At 39.7% G+C, this 8523-nt stretch overlaps 1 pseudogene; it reads left to right on the forward strand.

Annotated features, from left to right (window-relative positions):
* Nucleotides 1-6273, forward strand: LOC129378273 (uncharacterized; annotated as a pseudogene).
* Nucleotides 6274-8523: the final 2250 nt, after the last annotated feature.

An 8523-nucleotide genomic window follows, 5' to 3' on the forward strand; every position in this document is an offset into this window, starting at 1 on the left:
TCGAAGAAGTGCAGAACGTTCACGTTTGGCGTCCGGGCGAGAAGCGACGGAAATGGGGGACAACTACCCGTACCCCGTTTATTTCCAGTGCCGGGAGCTTCTAGTGGAAAAGGACAGGAAGAAAACCGAGAGCTACTTCCGCGTCCACAGACGGTCCGGCGGAGGAGACTGCGGTCCGTTGACCACGGCGGCTGACGACGTCTACAGCGTGGCGTTCAAACACCAGAAAGGTGCAGAAAGAGTTTATGTTTATGTTGCTTTAAGATGTCCTTCAAAACACCATAAAAGTATTGAAACTGTTATTGTTACTGTTAGTGTTACTGTTGTTGTTGTTGTTAATAATTGGGATGACACAGCCTGGAGGAACATCAATGTTGACAAATTGAAACGGGAAATTTCTGTGGAAAGTGAAACTTAACTCGAGCTACCAAAAAGCCATGAAGAGCAGCTGGGAAGCTGGCAGAGGGGCGAGGAGCAATGCACTGGAAAACAACAAAAACAAAAAATCATTAAATAACCTGACTTGACTCAAAACTAGAGATTAGAAGCCAGGATCATAATCTCAAGCAAATCTTAAAATATCCCATCTGAATCGTATTTGCATGTTATTTGGTACACTTTTGAAAATGTTCAGTAAAAATGGAGCATAATTTGGCTTAGGTTACCACTAAAGCGGGCTCTATATGACACTGTGATGGTTTGAAATAAATGTACACGGAATCCAGTGTCCTAAAACTCTCTGCGGCTTGAAATATTTGACAACATATATTCCTAGCTCAGTTAGTCCAGCTTCTAAGCTTTTTAATAACTACAAGAAGATAAAGTAAAATCAACTGGTGTGTGGTCAAGTGGTGCACTGTAACAAAGGTGGGGAATCACCGGCAGTATAACTCAATCACAGAAGTGATCTCGGTTTCGCTTTCCAGTCATTAGCCTCAAAGGGAGAGTTCAGGAATTTTTATAGGTGGAGCTCCGGGTGAAGATATTGGGCTGTAAAATCTGCCAGTTAGATGTCAACAACTCCTTGTTTGCATAGACAAATATTAGTTGTTGCCTGTGGAGTCTGGTTACAATCTTAGCTTCCAGATTTTCACATTAAACTCAGTGCTGGTGCCCTGTTCTCGTTGCATGGTTATTTCCATAAAACTATCTTGATTATTTGAACAGATGTTTGAGCTGGTCCAAGATTGACAGTAAAAGCCAAATTCTTATATATTATATTGTGTATATGTGCATATATATATTCATATGCTAGCCCCTGTTATGCTTTGTGCCACAGATCAACAGGAAGTGTTGAAGAGATCTAAGCATGTCGTTGAGCTCACTGAAGGTCGTCTGGAGCTCAGTGTCAGGAGTGACCTGCCACCTCCCAGCTCGTCACATGACGCCACCGCTGCAGAGGTCAGTACATTTCCTTCTGGGTTTCCTGTTCAGGGATGTTTTATTATCTGCTAAATCTGATCCACAACTCAATTCTTCATGTTTTTCCTTCAGATAGTGTTGAAAAGTACCAGCGATTTTGAAAGATACAGGCTGTTCATATGCTATATGAGCCCTTCTTTTGCTCATATTGCATCGTATTTAGCACTGGTACAGTAATATCTGAAGAGTTAAAACTCTTGATCTTTGAGCATGACAGATGGCTAAGCTAAAGCAAGGCAGGTTTATTTCTTTAGTGCCATTCATAAAGAAGTTCTCTTTACAGAAAAACATCTAGGTAAATTGCTCAAAGGAAAAACAAGTAGGCAAAATAATGATTTTAAATTCAAAACAAATACCTAGCTTACACGTGACCATGACAACCTGGAAAAGGTTACATAAAAAAGTGATCTTTGACATTTACTGTAGAAAAATCCTAAACTAATAAACTTTCATCTCTAGTCACACTGATTGCTGTGTCTACAGAGGTTGGTCTAAAATAAATAAATAAATAAAAGACCTGCTGCTGATCCAAAACACTGCTGCTCCTCACAGTCTCACTAAAATCAGGAAGATGGTGTACATCACCCCAGTTCTGATGTATTTAGACGAGCGAATAGACTTTAAAATACTGCTAATTTGTAAATCACTGAAGTTTGTTAGGTTGATTGGTTCTGGTTCTAGGGATGCAGAGTATCACCAGTCAGAACCTAACATGGAAAAACAGCCTTCAGCATCTTTGCATTGATGATTTGACAAAAATGATGTTTTTGTGTTGTTATGATGTAAAGCACTTTGAAATGCCTTGTTGCTGAAATGCACTATACAATCAATCAATCAACTTAATTGATTGATTGTCCATAATTACCCAACTTGTTGAGTAATGCTGTAAAAGCCTGTATTAGAGGTTTGCTGTATTGTTGCTGTCTTCTGCAGTATGTCGATAGAAAAGTGATATATAGAGAAGGCAAAAGGAAGATGTTGACAAAGAAGAAACTTCTCAGATACATAGAATGTTATACCTCTGTTACAGTTTGAAATATAACTACTCTCATTGAAAGCAAAGTCAGAAAATGAGGAACCTGCTAAGATTTTAACATGTTGCCCTGATATATATATTTGTAAACGCTGTTATTGTTGTGCTTTTATCAGAACCAGGAGTCCATTCCTGAGATAACTGCCCCACTGAGTGGTAAAGAAGTTGAAGAACAACCAGAAGAACACAATCCTCTTGCGCTGAAGGACTCGCCTGATGCTGAGGAACTGCTCACCTCTGGTTTTTACCCTAATGAGCATTTCCAAAAGGAGGAAGGGACTTTAGTGAGAAGATTATCTCAAACTGATGCTGTGGGTGAAGTTAGTTACTGGAAAGGAGAGGAAGACCAACAGTGTCATGGTACTCCAGACTACTCTCATAAAGATCTGCATCAGGTTGCAGCACAGCACTACAAAGATGAAGTCAGCAGAGCGAGGACAGCAGTTGTGGAAAGTACTCTGGTGAAATCAGAGATGTAGATACAGAGGGTAAGCCATGTTTAAGTGAGAGTTTGGGAGCTTTGCATGTGGCTGAAAAAACTTCAGTAGCCACTTACAACCTTATTGATGATCTTCAATTGATGGTGTACCAGGGAGACATCACCACGTTTAGGGCTGATGCCCTGGTGAACTCTTCCAATGTGGATCTGAATCATTGTGAAGGCATTGCTGCTGCTTTGAGTGAGGCCGGGGGTCCTGACGTACAGTTTGAGATTGAGTCTTTAAGGAAACGTAAAGGACAAATCCCTACAGGTGAAGTTGTAGTGACCATTGGGGTAATTTACCTTGCAAAAGACTGCTGCATGCTGTTGGACCTGTGGCTGGAAAAGCAGCTGGTGAGGAGGATGTTATTGGAAAGAACTATTCGGCGTGCTCTGAATTTGGCAGAATTGATGAAATTCAAGTCCATCGCTATGCCGTGTATCGGCTCAGGAGTGTTTGGCATTCCCGTCACAGTTTGCTCCGACGCCATTGTGTGTGCTGTCAAGGAGTTCTGTAGCCACGGTGGAAAGAGTCTTAAGACAATTTCACTGATAGATGACAGAGGAGAGGTGGTGAGGGCCATGCAGGAAGCATGTGATAGGCATCTTCTGGGACAAAGTGCTGCTCACCCTACAGAACACAAAGATTCACTTGGAAGGGAGTTTGAGTCTGCTGGACAAAACATAGTCACAGCTGGAGCTCCCAAAGGCCTTGTCCAGGTTGAGATTGTTCAGGGGACCATTGAAAGCCAGAAGGTGAGAATTCCTCAATTTTAAGTTTATTTTCTCTAAAGTGGATTGACTATTGCAGTGTATGCCACTGTTAATATGTAACTATTTTGCCTGTCAACATAAGCAACTTGATAACCTTTGGTCTTGAACTGTTTTTAGACAGATGCAGTGGTATCTCCAATGGTCTTCAACAATCCTCTGTCTACTTGTGTTGGAAACATTCTCAGTAAAGCAATTGGTTCACAAGTGACTCAAAGTGTTAAACGAAAGTCAAAAAGTGAAATGGGGCCTGGTGACTTCATACTAGAGGAAGATTTGACTGGACCTCCTTTTGGTGCCGTGTTCTTCCTCAACCTGGTTCGGTGGGATGCAGAAGACAATGGAACCGCAGTTCAGGTGAGATAGCTGAGCATTTTTACCACAATTAGTTTGTCCGGATCATTTAAAAATAATGTTCAGCTTGTTTCTAATACAAATTTCTACAGGTTCTCCGATTGGGCATCAACCAAATTCTGACTTCCTGTGAGAGCAAAGGGTTTGGATCTGTAGCCCTACCTGCTCTTGGGGCTGGTTCTGCCCTAAAATTTCCAGTCACTCTGGTAGCCATAGTTTTACTGGAGGAGATCTCAAAATTTGAACAGGAGAGAACGACCAGCGCACCAGTTCAAGTTCTCCTTGTTCTTCCAGACCAAGAGGATGTGGAGGTAAAGTACAATAAACATGTTTTTCCTTAAATGATTCACAACAAAGGGGCTTTTTAACTGTTAAAGAATGTTGCTGTCAAGAACATAAAATGCTAAAATATTACTCTACATAGTTCAGCTTAATATGTCCACTTTTTGAGTCCTAACCACAGTGAAACCCCATCTATCCGCAGTTCCTATTCACAATTTACCTATTCACAGACTTTTTTTTTGTGGAACATAACTCCAAATTATTCATGCCTGTTTGTAGATTTTTTTGGTTTATTCACACTGAAATACTGCTCACCTTGCAGTCCAACATCAGTGTCTGATATAACAAATTAATTAGTAAAATAGTAAAACAAAACAATTACCATACATGTACGTCTAAACATTGCAGACAGTCCTCCTGAAAGAACCAATGGGTATTTTTTCTGAGAAAGATGGGGCAACAGTTTTTGTAACCTTTGTAATAAAAATATGATGTCAATAGATTTGGGTGTGTAAATGCAATTGAACCCATTAGTAAATTCAGTATTTATCTGTATTGAAGTGGTGGATGTTTGGACTTGTATTAAACTTGAAAATATTGCCTACACAGGACTTCAAATCTGTCCAAGAAGATATGAAGTACAACCGATGTACTGGAATTGATCGACATCAGGGTCAGTATAGACAATAGGAAACCTGTAAGATTGAAATGAAGTTGTGCTGTTGTTTCTCCCTTCTGTGAAAATATGATAAAATAATTTATTTAAAAAATCCAAGGGAAAAATTTATATTACTAAAATTTCCGACATTAATTCGGTATTCTTTTCAATCTGAATCTTTTCAGACTCCAGTCCAACAAGGATGGTTCTGCTGGGGAAAACGGAGCTGGGAAAAGCCACCTGGCTAACACCATCCTGGGGGAGGAAGTTTTTACTTCTTACCATTCTCCGAATGCAGGAACAGGAAGATGTGAATCAGAGACCAGAGCAGTTAATGGAGGCGCCTCACTTTGATCGACACGCCTGGTTTCTTCGACACCGACAAATCGGAAGAGGAGTTGAAGCCGGAGATAATGCGTTGCCTCACGAAGTGCGCACCTGGACCGCACGTCTTTCTCATTTTACTTAGAGTTGACAGATTCACAAAGCAAGAGCAGCAGGTTATCACTAAGATATGCGATCTTTTCTCAGAGGATGCTCTGAAATACGCTGTGATCGTGTTCACTCACGGCGAGCAGCTCCAAAAGGGATGAAAATCGAAGAGTTTGTCAGTAAGAATAAGAATCTGAGTAATCTGGTGAAGAAGTGTGGAGGTCGGTGCCATGTCTTTGATAATAAACACTGGAATGGAGACGGCAAGATGATTACAGGAACAACCAGGTCCAGTTAGAGGCATTCCTTCAAACAGTAGACAAGATGATGGTGGAAAAAAACGGATCCTACTACACCAATGACGTTCTGCAGCATGTAGAAGAAAGGATCCAGAAGCAAGAAAATGAGATTAGAAAGATGGAGGTGTACTTACCCCACAGGAGGTCAGGGAGAAAGCTAAAACTTTCGTGTCTGATGAATTCTGATCCAGTTAGCGGGTACTGCCACCGGTGCTTTGTTGGGGGCGTTTTTTGGGTGGCAGCGCTATTGGAAGTTGTAATGAAAGTTGTGAAAAATCCCACCGAAATCATGAAGCGCGTGAAAACCCTAACAACGATGGCACCTGCAGCGGTTGTAGCGGGAAGTGAGGTGGCAGTTGTGGCCACTGGAGTGGTGGCAGGCGTGGCCACAGTAACCGCAGCTGCCGCAGGAGGAGTACGAGGTGTTGGTATTGGTCAGGAAGCATCTAAGGAAGCAAAAACTCCGATGGAGGCAATCGAGAAAACTTTTGATGCTGTTATAAAGGAAAGAAGTACATTTAGGATGCTTCCACAAAATTAAAGATGTGTTCAAACCAGCTCTTGTTGAGTCCACTTTAATCCGACTATAGTTTGTCTAGAAAATCTGGTCTGTTTGGGGAGCCGTGAATGCACAATTGAACTCAAAACCAAAAAAACTCTGGTCCGCCTAAAAATGCAGGTTTTAGTTTGCTTAAATTGAACTCTGGCATGGTTTTGGATGCAAACAGACCAGAGATTGCTCCAAAAGCAGGAAGCAAATTATAGTGCAGGGCATTCTGGTCAGTAGAACAAAAACAAATTAGCAAGTACAAGGAGAAATGGCTCATGGTCTTCCACCAGAAATAAAAGAAATCCTACAACCACTAAAATATGATGCCACTCCATTTTGGTTTACATTTTGTGAAGAATGTAGGTGCAGTGGTTTCTTCTAAAGTTTTTGTGCCCTTTCTTTCAGTGGCTCTTGGTGTAACGCCACCACAGACAAGGTTCTTCAAAACATTTAGGTCATTTGACACAGATCAGATCAGCAAACTGCACCAGCTGAAAACATAACTCTTTGTGCAATTGTACCCAGTGTACTGGACTATAAGGTGGTAAAAAACCTAACATTTGGCATTGGCAATCGTAAAGATTGAAGTTTTGAGTAATGGTTTTATTCTTTGCATTTATCTTAAACAATCAGTTTTTTGCCCTGTTGAGGCATTTTGAGTGCCTTGTATGGAAATTACAGCAACAATGTGTAGCTGGCAGGTCTGCAGAAATGATCATGTTAGACACAGAACAGCAAAGGAATGTTTCATGTGAGCTACATAGCATCTTGTGGAACCAGTGATGATGAGAGATAGCCCTATATTTTAGAACAAATGCTGCACAAATTCCTGGTTTGTGCTGCTGCGCCAAAAAACTACTTTTTATAGGAATTTCTACTCTTAGCCTGTATTGGCGAGCCACTAGGGCATCCTCTGTTTTTTTTAAGGTACTTTACAAATCCTACAGCTGCTTTTTCTAAATACTCTTTTCATTCTAATTGTTGATGCACTTTTGGTGATAGTATTATTTGTTTCAACAGGACATTCTTTTAAAGACGGACAGGGTTTGTCGTCACTGTTACATTGTGCAAAGATTTGCACGTTATTTAATTTCTTTGTAAAAATGACACTTGGTGTGGGTTCTCTTATTTATTCGTGAGTAATTCAAGCTGTTCTTGCTTTGTTTCTCCAATAAGATTGTTACTGAAAGCACATTTTTATCTCAACCAAAACTTTATGGTGAGACTTTATGAGAAACAAAAAACTTGAGGAAGCACTAAATTTATGTATTTCAAGAGACACAAAAATGTCTGTTGATGTCATTGTTTGACTTAAACCACTAGTAGTAATAAAAGCATTGCAAAAGTTGTCATGATATAAGAACATGTGTATCAATCACTCTCTGTTTTGCATATTACATTTTGTTGTGTAAAATGATTGTAACTATACATAATGTAAAAGATTTTGACTTGGTGTTTTGCACATTTATTCTGTTTGTTGATTGAACGAATAACATACAGTACATACCATTTGAATAAAGTTTCTACAAAATAAAAGCATGCCATCCGCCTGCTTCACTGTTTAACTACAATCAGTCTTAAAGGTACTTTTTGACTGCTAATGATTTTTAAGCTTATTTACTTCAAAAGTGGGGTGTTATTTTCCTGAAAAAGGGAGTTTGATATTTCTTTTACTTAAATTGAACGTGAGCTGGCTTTCCAATACTTCAACGTAATTGGTGGAAATAAATATCACGACAGTTGCATATTGTCGCCTTCCTACATTAATGACCTAAGTCACTTTTGTCAAAAGGGATTATGGGGGAAGGGAGAACAAACAATATAAACATATAACTCACATCACCCTAATCAGTTGTATGACAGATAACTCTAATCACCTGTAACTTTCCATTGTTTGTTTCAAGTATGAGAAACATTCTTTTTATAGATTTTTTTTACACTGGTTAGACCAGTGGTGCACAATCATTTCAAAAACAGTCTCCAAACATTTTTAAAGTATGCTTGATTACGCTCTACGGACTGATGTGCACATATTTCGTCCTCTTTTATCGGTTCTCCAGAAAGCTGACACTGTTCTGACTGTTTTGTCTTGTTGATTTTCATTTTTATTCCATTTGTTTGCTATTCATAGTTTTTTTTCCCCTTTCAGTTTAACTCTGAAAAATCATATATATGTATTTTAAGTAATATGATGGAAATGACACATTCATCTTTCTTAATCTTCCCGGGAGCTTTGGATCA

This window comes from Poeciliopsis prolifica, unplaced genomic scaffold, assembly GCF_027474105.1.
Source record: "Poeciliopsis prolifica strain line A6 unplaced genomic scaffold, Auburn_PproV2 SCAFFOLD051, whole genome shotgun sequence".
Taxonomy (NCBI): Eukaryota; Metazoa; Chordata; class Actinopteri; order Cyprinodontiformes; family Poeciliidae; genus Poeciliopsis; species Poeciliopsis prolifica.